The 13,859-nt window shown below is 38.2% G+C and overlaps 1 pseudogene; it reads left to right on the forward strand.

Annotated features, from left to right (window-relative positions):
- The window catches only part of LOC126438168 (protein HIRA-like), a 445,447-nt pseudogene that overhangs the window by 112,691 nt on the left and 318,897 nt on the right, over positions 1-13,859 (forward strand).

Below are 13,859 nucleotides of genomic sequence, written 5' to 3' on the forward strand. Positions count from 1 at the left end.
TTTTCTTCAGAAAGCATTGTAACATTGCAGGTGCAACAAATGTTTTTGGAAGTGTTGGGAAAGTAAATGTCGAGAGTTGGCGTTGCTGCATGACTTTGCGTGGACATAATGGTGATGTCCTGGATATGGCATGGTCTCCACATGATGCGTGGCTTGCGTCTTGTTCTGTTGACAACACAGTGATTGTGTGGAATGCTCTTAAGATGCCAGGTAATAACAATGATTTATACAGGGTGTTTCAAAAATTACTGGTATATTTGAAACGGCAATAAAAACTAAACGAGCAGTGATAGAAATACACCGTTTGTTGCGATATGCTTGGGACAACAGTACATTTTCAGGCAGACAAACTTTCAAAATTACAGTAGTTACATTGTGGCTGCCAAATTTTGCTGCTTACTGTATTTTGTAGTTGAAATTTTCATTTTTTATTAATGTTTAACAGCTTCACTTCACATAAGCCAATTATATTGTATGGTTACATATTAATTTTTTTATCGGTACAGTTATGTGGTGGTTATATATTCTTTGTATAGGTCTGTATGAGTATTTTTTGCATATCATGTTATTTTTTACCACGTCCTAAAATTTTGACAAAATTTTCAATAAAATTTTTATGCTTGAGTTAAGTCAGTTCATTTAGGATCTTGTCTGGGCATTTTTGTATATGTAGCGTCTATTTCTCTTTCTTCTAAAAGGGTCATTATTGGGCCTTTTGGTATTATATGTAGGATTTTCATTGTGTGCTCAGACTGCTTTATGTTTTGGGTTTCTGTTTTCATGTGGCAGAAAAATTTTGAGAGATTTGTGTCATTCTTTCAGGTGTGTTCTCGATATCTGATCAGAAAATTTCATTCTGTTTGGTTTACATAGAATTTTTACTATCATTAAAATTGATTTAAAATAGTCCTGGATTCTTGTGTGTTGGTGTTTTTGTTTTGCTGGCCCGGATTTGTGTTTTTATGATATCTCACTGTAGTATTTTTTAACCCCATAACTTACCAATTTTTTTAAAAAAATTATGTTCCAAAAAATTATTATTTTTTTTATTAATGAAAACATCCTGTAATGAATGGCAGCACTTACAGACATATGAATACAGCTTAGAAAGCTCAAAATAATGAGTTACAAAGTTTTGAAAATAACCAATAATAAAATCCCATGTATATTTGGGCACTGAACTTTGACTAAAATATAGTGAAACTTGAACACATTTTTTAGTTTTTGTATAGCTGTGAAATCTAACCATGTATTTCAGAATGTTTCCTGTGAACATAAACTTTGGAGGAGTTGTATGGAGCACAATGGATGTGTTTCATGTTGTCCCACTGGTGAGCACTCATCACCCTGGTGACGAACTGTCATCACTTTCAGTCTCTAATGAAGTAACATCATATTCTTCTTCACTTTCTGAGCTGCTAAACTCAGTGTCAAATTCAGGCTTGCTATAGCAAATATTTTTTGAAAGCATTGCTTAAACAACAATATAGGAGAAAGCACAAAGTTTGTTGTCAAATATCCAAAGCTGCACACAGTAAAGATGATATCTTATAGCAACCACATCAACCAAAACAGGACAGCCAGGCTACAAATGTAGTACCAGGTGCTCTCTAGTGGCTGAACATGAAACTATTGTGCTGAAAGAGATATAAGCAGAGTCTTATATTTTCAAAGCCCTCTTGTTAACTTGCCTGAGTGTACTTGGGATTTTAAGTTTCTGTTAAAATAATAAATTCGAGGTAACTTGACATTTTATGTTAAGAATTTAGTAATGAATTTAATTTGTCTGATATATTTCCTATGTATGTATGTATGTGGTTTTCCATCTTGTTGGCGTTTTTTGTGTTAGTTTTATGTCAGCATTAATATAAAATCAGTTGTAATGATTGCAAAAAATTCTTTATAAGCCAGACAGGATGAAATTGAGAGCAGTCAAGCAATATACATACAAATCCCTCCACTTTTTTTGCCCAATTGAAAACAGAAAACCATAATATAACTAATTTTATCCTGCAATGAAAATTCTACATATAATACCTAAAGAAGAAAGAAAACTGGCCATCTGTGGATCAGAGCGTGGAATGTCACATCCCTTAATTGGGCAGGTAGGTTAGAAAATTTAAAAAGGGAAATGGAAAGGTTAAAGTTAGATATAGTGGGAATTAGTGAAGTTTGGTGGCAGAAGGAAGAAGACTTCTGGTCAGGTGAATACAGGGTTATAAATACAGAATCAAGTAGGGGTAATGTAGGAGTAGGTTTAATAATGTATAGCATAATAGGAATGTGGGTAAGCTACTACAAACAGCATAGTAAACGCATTATTGTGGCCAAGATAGATACGAAGCCTACCACAGTAGTACAAGTTTATATGCCAACTAGCTCCGCAGATGACAAAGAAAGTGGTGAAATGTATCGTGAGATAAAAGAAATTATTCAGATAGTGAAGGGAGATGAAAATTTAATAGTCATGGGTGACTGGAGCTCGATAGTAGGAAAAGGAAGAGAAGGAAGCATAGTAGGGGAATATGGAATGGAAGTAAGGAATGAAAGAGGAAGCATCATGGTAGAATCTTGTACAGAGCGTAACTAAATCATAGCTAACACTTGGTTCAAGAATCATGAAAGAACGTTGTATACATGGAAGAAGCCTGGAGATACTGGGAGGTCTCAGATAGAGTATATAATGGTAAGACAGAGATTCAGGAACCAGGTTTTAACTTGTAAGACATTTCCATGGGCAGATGTGGACTCTGACCACAGTCTATTGGTTATGAACTGTAGATTAAAACTGAAGAAATTGCAAAAAGGTGAGAATTTAAGGATATGTGACCTGGATAAACTGACTAAACAAGAGGTTGTATAGAGTTTCAGGGAGAGCATAAGGGAACAATTGACAGGAATGGGGGAAGGAAATACAGTAGAAGAAGAATGGGTAGCTCTGAGGGAAGAAGTAGTGAAGGCAGCAGAGGATCAAGTAGGTAAAAAGATGAGGGCTAATAGAATTGCTAGGGTAACAGAAGAGAGATTGCATTTAATTGATGAAAGGAGAAAATATAAAAATGCAGTAAATGAAGCAGGCAAAAAGAAATACAAATGTCTCAAAAATGAGATCGACAGGAAGTGCAAAGTGGCTAAGCAGGGATGGCTAGAGGACAAATGTAAGGATGTAGAGGCATATCTCATGAGGGGTAAGATAGATACTGCCTACAGGAAAATTAAAGAGATTTTTGGAGAAATGAAAACCACTTGCATGAATATCAAGAGCTCAGATGGAAACCCAGTTCGAAGCAAAGAAGGGAAAGCAGAAAGGTGGAAGGAGTATATAGAGGGTCTATACAAGGGCGATGTTCTAGAGGGCAAATTTATGGAAGTGGAAGAGGATGTAGATGAAGAAGAAATAGAAGATATGTTACTGTGTGAAGAGTTTGGCAGAGCACTGAAAGACATAAGTTGCAACAAGGCCTCGGGAGTAGACAACATTCCATTAGAACTACTGACAGCCTTGGAGAGTCAGGCCTAACAAAACTCTACCATCTAGTGAGCAAGATGTATGAGACAGGCGAAATATCCTCAGACTTCAAGAAGAATATAATAATTCCAGTCCAAAAGAAAGCAGGTGTTGACAGATGTGAAAATTACTGAACTATCAGTTTAATAAGCCACAGCTGCAAAATACTATCACGAATTCTTTACAGACTAATGGAAAAACTGGTAGAAGCCGACCTTGGGGAATTCCATAGAAATGTTGGAACACATGAGGCAATACTGACATTAAAACATATATTAGAAAATAGATTAAAGAAAGGCAAACATGTGTAGACTTAGAGAAAGCTTATGACAATGTTGACTGGAATACTGTCTTTCAGGGGTAAAATACAGGGAGCGAAAGGCTATTTACAATGTGTACAGAAACAAGATGGCAGCTATAAGAATAGAGGGGCATGAAAGGGAGTCAGTGGTTTGGAAGGGAGTGAGACAGGGTTGTAGCCTATCCCCGATGTTATTCAATCTGTATATTGACCAAGCAGTAAAGGAAACAAAAGAAAAATTTGGAGTAGGTATTAAAATCCGTGGAGAAGAAATAAAAACTTTGAGGTTCACCAAAGACATTGTAATTATGTCGGAGAGAGCAAAGGACCTGGAAGAGCAGCTGAACAGAATGGACAGTGTCTTGAAAGGAGGATATAAGATGAACATCAACTAAAGCAAAACAAAGATAATGGAATGTAGTTAAATTAAATAGGGTGATGCTGAGGGAATTAGATTAGGAAATGAGACATTTAAAGTAGTAATTTTGCTATTTGGGGAGCAAAATAATTGATGATGGTCGAAGCAGAGAGGATATTAAATGTAGACTCGTAATTGCGAGGAAAGTGTTTCTGAAGAAGAGAGATTTGTTAACATTGAGTATAGTTTTAAGTGTCAGGAATTCGTTTCTGAAAGTTTTTGTATGTAGTGTAGCCGTGTATGGAATTGAAATGTGGACGATAAATAGTTTAGATAAGAAGAGAATAGAAGCTTTCGAAATGTGGTTCTACAGAAGAATGCTGAAGATAAGATGGGTAGATCACATAACTAAGGAGGAGGTTTTGAATAGAATTGGGGAGAAGAGAAATTTGTGGCACAACTTGACTAGAAGAAGGGATTGGTTGGTAGGGCATATTCTGAGGCATCAAGGGATCACCAATTTAGTATTGGAGGGCAGCATGCAGGGTAAAAATCGTAGAGGGAGACCAAGAGATGAATACACTAAACAGATTCAAAAGGATGTAGGTTGCAGTAGGTACTGGGAGATGAAGAAGCTTGCACAGGATAGATATGATAGGGAAAGACTATTCATACAAACCCGCACAGAGAATCTATAAGCACTATATAATTCCATAGATGAATAAGATAAATATGTGATGATACAACATCATCGACTTTGTCAAGGAAAGCTGTCAAATTTATAGAAAACAAAAATTTAAACCAAAAATTACTCAGCATCAACATCCTTTGTTGAGAAAAGAATATATATAATCAAAACCAACTCATTCTGCACTACAAATCCGATACACGGTCTTGTTTGACAGCCACAATGTCAATGATGAGATATGGAAGTAAGTACTTGAACATTACTTTAAAAAAAAAATTGCAATGTGCTGGTATAATATACATAAAATGTCACTACAAGATAACTACTACACTTCAAGCCCTGAGTAATAAAAAATTGTACCACTATTGATTACTAAAGTGTTGAGTTTTATTGCAGAGAACATACATAAACTCTTCTTCTTCTTTCGAATAACCCATTTGGAGGGTACGATGAATCAACTTTGGCTACTCTTTGTTGTATTAGATTTCCTTAGTTTCCAAATTTCCTTCATCCTTTTAGAGTGTTGTTCCCTTTCTTCTTGGGTTCACTATTGTCTAGTTGTTTTCTTTCTCTCCTGAAATTCTGCCTTTCTAACTGCCTTTCTGAAATATGTTCTGTTTTCTATTGTGTCCGTTGCAATTCCAGCATTTTCCATGTCCTTTTCAATCTCTTATGAACTATGCGGGCTTGGATTTGTAGCTATTGAGTAATGTGAATATCCACTTGGTCAGTCTGTTCTTATTGATTCTGAATATATGTCCAAAAAACTGCAGCCTCCTCTTCCTCATTACATCAGTTAGTTTTTCAGTTTTCGAGTATAGCTCTCTGTTTGTTTATCAAATTGTTTGTTACTTGCTTAAGGTATGTTTCAGGATGCTCTGACTCATCCTTTGCACACTGCTGTAGACCCCCAGAATCCGAATGCCTACTTTTAATTTCCTTACATAAACTCTATGTGTCGCCTTTGTCGAAAATACCTATTTGGCATTCAGATAAAACCCAAATGTTGAATCAGGTTCCAGTTGAGCTTGAGAGAAGTGTGTCATCTAATTATGCATTACAAAATCTTCAGTGAGTGGCTTCCAGACTCTTGTTTTAACATATGTATACATATGGAACTTAAAAATTTTGGTTCTTATTATTAATAATAAAGAGGGAATGGCAACTGGATCATATATTTATGGGTAAATTTCACCTTCGTGAAATCTACAGTGTCAAAGTTTTAAGAGGTGAAGACTCAGGGTCAGACCACTATGTCCTGAAGATCAAAATAAAATTAACACCAATGGTAAAGAAAAGATCTCAGAAAAAAACTAGAAGAAAATTCAACCCAACCATCTTAACAAAAAATGAGGAAATACGCTAGGAAATCAGGTGAAGGACCTATCAACTATAATACGCTAGTAGAATTAACAACAAAATTAAAATCCATAGCAGAAGAGTTGGATCCAATAAATCCTAGGAAGAAACATGAGTGGTGGAATGAAGGCATTAGAAAGAAAACACCAAGCTTGGAGAAAGCATCAAGTCCAAAAGTCTGAAGAATCACATCTAGAACTTATGAAGTAAAGAAAGTCAAATCATAAAATCATCAGACAGACAAAACACAAACATCTTCAAATACCATAGAGAAGATAGAAGAAAACTTCCAGAAGAAACAGTCAAGAGATTATTACAAAACCTATGGGAGATATCTTAAAAAGTATGAGATCCCAACATTGCTGCTGAGAGATAAGTCAGGAAATTTGGGGCATAGTAATGAAGAAAATGCAGAGATCCTTGCAGAGACTTTCAATAAACTTTTAAATTGTGATGGCCCACTGGAAACATTTCAAGTAGACACTGAAGCACCTATTTGAACCACCCCAGAGCTAATAGACCATCCAACTATCAAAGAGATAGAGGTGCAATTCAGGAACAAAAATATTACAAGGCATGTGGTGAAGACTATGTATTTGCAGAAATCTGGAAGAATGCTGGAAAATGTGCGGTCATAAATTCCACCAACATCTAATTGAAATGTGGATCACAGAGAAAATTCCAGAGCACCGGACCTCAGGAATAATACATCAATTGTTCAAACAAATTTCGGGCTTGCAGCCGGGAAAATTTTAAAATTCAAATCCATCCAGCTTTTTTTTATTTTTTATTTTTTTTTTTTTTTAATTTTTAAAGATAATTAAAGAGGAATAAACCTTCTGGACTGCACATACAAAATTTTCTCCTGCATAATTTACAATAGGATGAAAAACATTCTGGAACAACAACTTGGAGAATACCAAGGATGATTTCGACCATACTGAAGTTGCACAGACCAAATTCTTATCCTGCAACTAATAATGGAGTGTTACAAGTGTAGAAGCAAACAGTTATTCATCCCATTCATAGATTTGGAAAAAAAACGTTCATAGGAACCACACTTCTAAAAATCCTTAGATCATATGGCCGCCATCCCACACTGGGAAAACTCATTCAGCTAACTTTAACTAACACAAATTCAAAAGTCAAATTTAGAGGAGAAATGTCAAAAGCTTTCACAATAAAAACAGGACTCAGACAAGGTGATGGATTGTCCCCTTTGATTTCCAATGTGGCCCTCTATTACATCATGACAATCTGGCAAAAAGAAAATCCATGTAAATTCAAAATTGGAGGAAAATCAGCAATAAGAGCAAACTGCCCTGGGTTTGCTGACAATTTATCTCTCTAAGCCCTTGACATAGAAGAAGTTCATGCTCAAATCACAAGTTTCCAGAAAATTGCTTCAAATATAGGAATCTGAAACCGTGCCCATGAAACCTCTATGCATAGATAAAATCTTCATAAATGATGAATCAATTAACATATTTCTACAGTTAAAATATCTTGGAGAAATTATTTTTCACTACTTGGGTTAGAAAGCAACATGGATAAATAGAACCAACAAAATGAAAAAAGCACAATTTCTAACCTGGTCAACATATAATAAGAAATGGCCGTTAGTAGACACTACAATCCAACATTACAAAACTGTAACTCTCCCGGAAGCAACTTATACTTGTGAAAGTCTGTCCCAATCACCAGCACAAAGAAAAAGAAAAGAATCTCATATTTCTTTCATGTCTTATGACTCCCTGATAACAGGATTTTAAAACAACTAGTGACGAGAAGTCTCGGAAAGAAGACAGGAGGACAGTGGGCGAAAGAAATTCAACAAGATCTTGAAGCAGTCGGACTTAGAATTACTGATGCAGAGAACAAAAACAAAATCAACACTCTCCTTATGAGTAATAAATTTTCAGCAGAAATGATGTACAGAAGACTGGTAGATATTTCAGACGAGTTAAGAAAATTGTGTTTGGAACAAATGAAAAATACTGGACTGTGCACAAAAAGCAAGTAGTCCAATCTTCAAAGAGAAAGTGAACATGGAATGTGGTTCAGTGTGGCCAATCAAGTTAGTAATAATAATAATAATAATAATAATAATAATAATTTGCTGTTATTCTTGCACTGGAGAAAACTTGCAAAATACTTCTGACATACCTTCCTGTCCACATCTAAACCTACTGCTTCAAAATTGCTATTAACTAAAGGAAATCGTTTTAAGATGTCAGGTCATGACAGGAGTAGTATGTAGAATTTATTAAATATTTAGCTGTTGAAGCTGCAACATTGTCATTGCTCAGTGAGAGGTTTGGGACTTAATAGAAACTATAGAACTAAACACAGATTGATGTGTGGTATCCTTGTTCTGCTTTTGTGGCCTCATTGGACCACTTCAGTCAGAAATTTTCTGATCATCATCATCAATAAGTTTTCTTTCCAAATTGCCCAGTACTGTTTATGTGCTACAACCTTTTTTATCATTCCTCATCTGTAAATACTCCTTGTATTTTATATTGTTTGTCTGTTTTTAATTTGAATCATATTTTTATGTTTTTCAGGGGTCCTCACACCTGTGACCAAAAAAGAGAGATTCTTTTTTTCCCATATAGTGTCTGTAATGGGCTCCCATTCATTGTACATAACTTTATTTGGAGCAATCTGCCATTGTCCATCTTTTTGATATTTCTTTTTAATACACGTTCCGGGTATCTTTTCCCTGCTTTTGGGATTATGTCAATTCTACTTTTCTAAGTGACTTTGAAAGGAGTTTCATTTCTGTTGAATCGCCATCCTGTAATGTTTTAAGCCTTGATTGATTGGCTCTTTTTGTTGTATGTCGATCATGTTAAATTTAAGCTTTTTGAGCAGTGTTCTCCTTGCTAGCGCATGTGGACCTGCACCTTGTTAACGGTTCTTATGGTCATCAAGAAATTTAAGATTTGAAGACGATCTCTTAGAAGATTGAAGTGGCCATCTGGAAATAAAAATGGACAACTTAAATGTGAGCACAAGTGTCTGTTCTGAAATAAATTATAATATTATAAAGGTCACTGTTTCTCCTATGACAATAACCCAAAAAAATGTTATCATTTTATTAGTTCTTTCTTCCCATGCAGGTTTCTCATCTTTGTGTGTTATAATTTCTCCTAGGTATTTAATTTATTTCTCTATTTTTACTTTCCTGTTATTTACTGTTATGTGGTTGATTACTAGTGGATCTGCTCAGTCTTTTTGAATGGTGTCTGGAATCCTATTGATTGTTGTTTTTTTGTAGGCTTGTTATTGGATTTCTGTCTTGTTGACTGTTATTAACTAGGAACACCAACTCATCTGTGAATCCCAAGCTGTTTAAGTTTATTTGGTCTTTCTTGGTTCCAATTCATATGTTTTGAGCATTTTCCTTGTACCATTATGGTGATTAACTGTCTCCCTGTCTTAACCCTATTTTAATCATAAATGGCTCAGATGTTTCTCCTCTGAACTTTACTTTAGAGTTGGTGTTTTTTGAGTTAATTTTATCATATTTATTAATTTGGGATGGCATCTCAAATTCCTTTGTATCTTCATCATTGAAGAACTGTGAATATAATCATAAGCTTTTTTGAAGTTTACCAAGGTTACAACTTCCTGTTTTTTTTTCCTCCCTTTATAATAATCCATTACCAATTTCAAATTGATTTTTTGTTCTGCCTAGCTTCTCCAAGACATAAATCCTCCTGGCATTATCCTAGTTCCAGTTGAAGTTGATCTTTACAAAGATTATATAAAATTCTTCTATTGACTTCATATGTGTTATCATTCCTCTGCAGTTGTGTGGATTTTGTTTGTCTCCTTTTTTGTGTATTGATAGGACTATAGCTGCAGTCCAATGTTCAGATAGTTCCTTGTTGTTGCAGATTTTCTCTGTGTATTGGTGTAGCGATATCTTCACTGATTCTACTGCATATTTCCAAAGTTTCACTAATATTTGGTGTTCTCCACTTGCTTTATAGTTTTTGAGCTCTTTCAAACCTTTGTAGACTTCATGGATTGTGTATGGGTTTATATTTTCTACTGGTGTTTTAATAGGAGTATCTGTGTTTATTTGCAGTAGTTTACATTTTAGTAACTTGTTTAATGTCCCTGCTAAAATTTCTGTATTTTTCCAGTCGCTTTGGGCCATTTTATTATTTTTATCTTTTTACATTAATATTGGAGAGTCACACCATTGTAATTGTCTGCTAAATATTTTGTAGTAATCCTGTCTGCTAAATATTTTCTAATAATTCCTTGAGTTTGTTTTCTGATTATTTGTTTCTATCATTAGAAGCATGGTGGCCTTTCACCGCACATCTATCTTAGATTTTCCCTATGTTCCTAGCTCACTGTGACCATCTGCTAAGGCAGTGAGGTTCTTCCTTGTGCACTTACTTCCACCCCAAGCTGTTGGTTCTGTTGTGCAAGCAGATAGCAGCCTGTTATGGTCACAGGCATTGGTGTGGTGCAGTAGCTTGGTTTCTAGGAAGGCTTCCATTGACCTGGCATCGCCCTCAGTCTTGTTCTTTTTCTTGTGGAGTCAATATCGATTACAGCCCCCATGACAATGCCACTATGAATAATCCACATGGTGATGCACTTTGCACCAAGAATCTCATCAACAAGTTTCAAGACTCCCCCATGCCATGCTGTCTTTATACTTTCTACGCAGCCCGGTGTGTAAATTTGTGATGTACGCCATGGGAAATTCCATCTGTGTTGATGCCTAAATGAGTACTATTAGAGTTTGAATTTAGCCACCAAGCTTCCATCACTGGCACAACTGCACCTTGCCACATGCTACTGCCACTCCAGCCATGTGACATGATCACCGAGCTGACTGCATGCTCCTGAAGCTGAATGCTGCAACACGAATCAGTGTGTGCAATTCATGGAGATGCGACCACTGGTGGCCCAGCTCCCAGCACTAGACTCCATGCCGATACCCACACAGACCTCTGCATGTACTGCCACTGCCATTCATGGCTGAGATATGAATGGGAATGTGGATTGCTAGGGAGGCATGCCAGGTAGTCTGTGCTGTTGTGCACTGTGCCTGCCTAGTGAGCATCAGACCTGGATTTGAATTCCGGCCTAGGTAAACATTTTCATTCATCACTTGAGTCTGCACTATACATTATAGATGCTTGAGACTTAGAAAGATCTCTGGAATCATATATAGTTTCACAGACAGCTGTGACATCGCATGCCTACTGCTCTGTCACCAACGCTGCCACCCTCATCAAAAGGATCCCTGAGGTGCTGCTAACGACACCACCAGCCGACCTGCAACACATTGCCTAGCAACTGGAGGTATACGACATCCTCACCTGACTCAGTGCCAATGTGGCAATGCTGCAGGCAGCTGTGACTCACCTCAACCCTGACCGCTGCCATCAAAGCAGCCCCAGCCACAGATGCAGTGACAGCTACAACAACTGCTTCAGCTCTAACCGTTCTGCTGACACCTCTAGCAATATGGCCAGCCTCTGCTGATACCACGAACACTTCAGCCCAGATGCTGCAAACTACAGGGAACCCTACTCTTGGCACTCAGACCCATACAGCTGCTGGGATAAGGTGTGCCCAGCTGCTGCTCGGTCTCCCAGCACTTGTTTGTTTGCAATGGTTGCTCTGCCATGCCATTCCTGATAGATACCAGGTCCAAGTTGCTTCCTGCAGAAGCTCATATGGGGCAATGGTGCTGCCACAGCTATTCTCCTGATGGCAGTAAATCTATACCATTGCCGCAGCATATATCGTCATATCGTAGACCATGGCCTGTAACAGAACCTTCCCGTGATCTTCACTGACATTGCTGTTACAGGCGCATTATCTGAGTGGACTTCATCAGGCACTATCATCTGCTCCCTGACGTAGCCAGCGACTATCTCATTGGAAGCGATACTGGGAGGTCAACGAAATGCGTCACTCATTCTGCTGTTTTCCCTAGTGTGAAGCATGTGGAATATTCTGGCCCATAAGCTGACCCCCGACACAATTTCCTGCTCTCACAAACTCATTCAGTGCACCAAGGGAGATCTGCACTTCAACTACCCACTACACCAACACCTCTCCTGGTTCACCCATCTCCTGCCAGTCAAAGCCCCTACCACCGCACCCAGGTCACCAAGGCCAAGTTTGATGAGCTACTCATAGCTGGCCTATTGCATTGTGCAAAGAGCCTGTGAGTGTCCACCCCCCACCTTACCTAGAAGGGGGATGGCTCCTGGCAACTATGCAGTGATTACCATCTCTGATTGGTATCAACAACAACAAAGTACTAGTTAGGGCTACAATTTTTGGCACAATCAACTGTGTCTAGGCTTTCACCCCTATTTCTAGTTGCAACCAAGGACATTTAAAAGACCACCATCATCACAACATTTGGTCTCTAAGAGACCATCTGTATGACCTGTGGCCTCCATAATGCTGCCTAACATTACAGCATTCGTGGACGGTGTCTTTTGATGCTTGAATGCTGTTTTGCTTACTTGGACAACTTGCTCGTTTTTTCCGTGTTCCCCGAGGAACATCACAAGCAACTCTGGAGTATTTTTGAATGCCTCCAGGATCATCAAAACAGCAAAGTGCATTCGTGGTGCCAGTTGAGGTGGTATTCGTATGTATTATCATCTCCACTGCCAGCTGGTGACCCTGCCTGACAAGGTACAAGCTGTCCTCGATTTCCTATGCTCGGTGACATTCAAGGACCTCTGCCACTTCCTTGGCATTTTAAACTACTCCTGCTGCCATCTGAGAAATACTGCTGATATGCAAGAGATTTTCATTCAGTGCTGCCCTTCATGTGGTCAAAACAATGGGAAACAAGCTGGTGCAGTGGACACCACAAATGGAAGACAATTACACCACAAAGAGCAACCTGGCAGACACATTGGCCCACCCCAAATCCACTGCCCTGCTTTGCCATCTTGGTCTACACCTGCCAGACACTCATCAGCACTGTCCTGCAGGAGCACACTGACTACATCTGGCAGCCATTCACTCTCTTCTCCAGCAAGCTCTCTGCTGTTCAACAGCATTGGAGCACATACGAAAGGGAGCTCCTTGCCATCTACAAGGCAATCAGATATTTCCAGCTGTTTGAGAGGCCCATCACTTAATGGTATTCATTGAACACAATTCTATAACGTCTTCCCTGTCAAAAAAACACTGATCTGTGGTCCCCACATCAATTCCAGCAGCTGTCATTCAACTCCATATTTACTACTGACATATGCCATGTCACTGGTATTGACTGGTATTGTCATCGCCAACTGCCTCAGCCGCATCTGCACTGTCAGTTCATCCTTGGAATAAGAGGCACTTAGCAATGACCAAGAGCAAGACCTGAAACTCACCCACCTTTGCCTAGATGCTGCATCCAGACTCCACTTTCAGTGTACATCCACTCCCGCTCAAACAACAGCAACTAGTGTGATGTATCCACTGGCTCACCAATCCCATTCTTGCCCGCTGCCTTCTGAAAGCCCACATTCTACCTGTTAGACAATGTGATGCACTCCACTGTCTACATGTCTGTTGCTCTGGTGATGCAGTATTTTGTGTAGTCAGGTATTCAGGGAGACTGTAAGAGTTGAACCTGCACACGCCTCACCTG

This window comes from Schistocerca serialis, unplaced genomic scaffold (assembly GCF_023864345.2).
Source record: "Schistocerca serialis cubense isolate TAMUIC-IGC-003099 unplaced genomic scaffold, iqSchSeri2.2 HiC_scaffold_1261, whole genome shotgun sequence".
Lineage (NCBI taxonomy): Eukaryota > Metazoa > Arthropoda > Insecta > Orthoptera > Acrididae > Schistocerca > Schistocerca serialis.